The following is a 2329-nucleotide window of genomic DNA, read 5'->3' on the forward strand; positions in this document are numbered from 1 at the left end:
TTGGAGGACAGTTCATTGTTCTTATTGTTTACATTATTCACAAATCTAAACCATCTACCATACTAACCTATCACCTAAGTCTCCAAATGTCTTTTGGATAGTCCCTTTTATACATCTCCTGGATAGCTGTGTGACCTTGGGCAGGCCATTTAACCCTGATTACTTCACATCCAGGGCCATCTCCAATCCTATCTGTCCACTGGACCCAGAGGGCTCTGAAGGAGAAAGCTGGTGACTTAGCACATACCGCCCCCCCCCACTCAAATCCAATTCATGTGCATGTCATGGCATCACCTTCCTGTTGTCATGATCTTTTTGGAGAACAAAGAATAAACATCACTCTCTCTCTCTCTCTCTCTCTCTCTGTAATGTGTGTGTGTGTGTAACAATTCTCTCTTGGTTCTCCTACCTGTCTAAACAGTGGGTATATCCCTAAGGTTCTTTCATGGGCTCTCATCTCTTTTCTATTTTCTCTCATTTTGTGACCTCATCAGCTTCCTGGTATTCAATTACCAAATATATATAGATTATTTTTGAATCTATATATATCAAGCTCTAGTTCCTCTTCCAATCTTTAGTCTCATATTACCATAACTGTGTGGTTGAAAATTTCAAATTGGAAGTCCCAAAGACAGCTCAAACACAAGAGGTACATTATCTTTATCCTCACTATCTTTCCCTTCCCCCAACCCACCCATCTCCCAAACTTCCCTATCATTCAAGGATACCACCAATCTTCTAACATCACCCAGGGTTTGCAAACTCATGACATCTTTAACTCCTCACTAACATTCATATCATACATTCACTTTCCAAATCTTGTTTCTTTCTCCACAGTATCTCTCACATACATTCCCTTCCTTCTACTAACATAGATGGCATCCTAATATCTCTTACCTGTACTAAAGTAAAATTGGCCTTACTGCCTCAACTCTCTCCCCACTTCAATTCATCTGCCACAGAGCTAACAGATTTTCCTCGATGGAAAAAGAAAGTCACACAGTAGAAGTAACACCTGCTTAAGTTCATTGGTTAAGAGGTAGACTGGAAGAACAGAATATCAGTTAATGGAAAAGAATGCATAGAATCTTGGTTCTGGTTCCTTCTCTGTCTCTTTTTCTCCATTCTTTTAACTATGAGATTCAACAAGAGTCAATGCTTAATGATCTACAATTTTCTCTCTTTACTATTTGTTCCTTGGAGGATAATTCATTCGTTCTTATTGTTTCCATTACTCCCAAATCTAAACCATCTACCATACTAACCTATCACCTAAGTCTCCAATTGTCTTTTGGATAGTCCCTTTTATACATCCCCTATAATACAGTATGCTCTTAGGGGAGACTAGGTGGCACAGTGGATAGAGTACTGGCTCTGGAGTCAGAAAGACCTGAGTTCAAATTTGACCTCTGACATTTCATACTTACTTAGCCCATTGCCTGGCAAAAAATAAATAAAACGCAGTATGCCGAAAACTGAACTGGTTATCATCTTATCCAAATTGGCTTTCCTTCCCACATTCCCTTCACTAATCTTCCAGGTACCTAGGTTTAAAATCTTGGTATTCTCCTTGACTATCTTCTTTCCTTGATTCCTAACATCCAAACTATAACAAAGTTCCATTAATTCTTTAAAATATTTATTGTAACTCTATTCCTTTCCATTTCAGTTATAGTGAACCTAATCTAAGTCCTTATCCCAAAGATAGAGGGAAACTCAGAAGTCATTTATTCCAACTCATATCTACACAAGAAATCTTTGTACAACATATTCCACAAGTTGGGGCTCTGGTTGGGTAAATCCCACTTGGAAGAAAGAGAATAATAAAATGAAAGTGAAGCTACATTGAGCGACATCGTATATTCAGAAAACACTCATGTGAGGAAGTTAAACAAAGTGGGGTATGCATAATAGAAAACATACCAGTGTAGATCAGTGGAAACTGAAACAGAAGCATTACTTTGAAGAATATGATAAACTACCTGTATACAGAAGGGAAAAAAATGAGTTCAAGAATATGGCAACAGATCTGGCACAATCATGATGTAGTATTAAAGAATAACATTTTTCCTTGAAGACCTCAGAGGCAATCCACTACCTTTTATGGCATTCCATTTCACTTTTGGATCTTTCTAATCATTAGTAAGCTCTTTCTCTTATATCAAGTCTAAATCTGCTCCTCTATAACTTCTACTTAGTATTCCTAGTTTTGTCCACTGAAGCCAAGAACAGTATCTCATTCTTATTTGATACAGCAGCCCTACAAATACTTGAAAACAAGCATCATTACCATTCCTCCCTCCTTGATGCTTTTCCTCTCTGGGTTAAA

Source organism: Macrotis lagotis, chromosome X (assembly GCF_037893015.1).
Source record: "Macrotis lagotis isolate mMagLag1 chromosome X, bilby.v1.9.chrom.fasta, whole genome shotgun sequence".
Classification (NCBI taxonomy): Eukaryota; Metazoa; Chordata; class Mammalia; order Peramelemorphia; family Peramelidae; genus Macrotis; species Macrotis lagotis.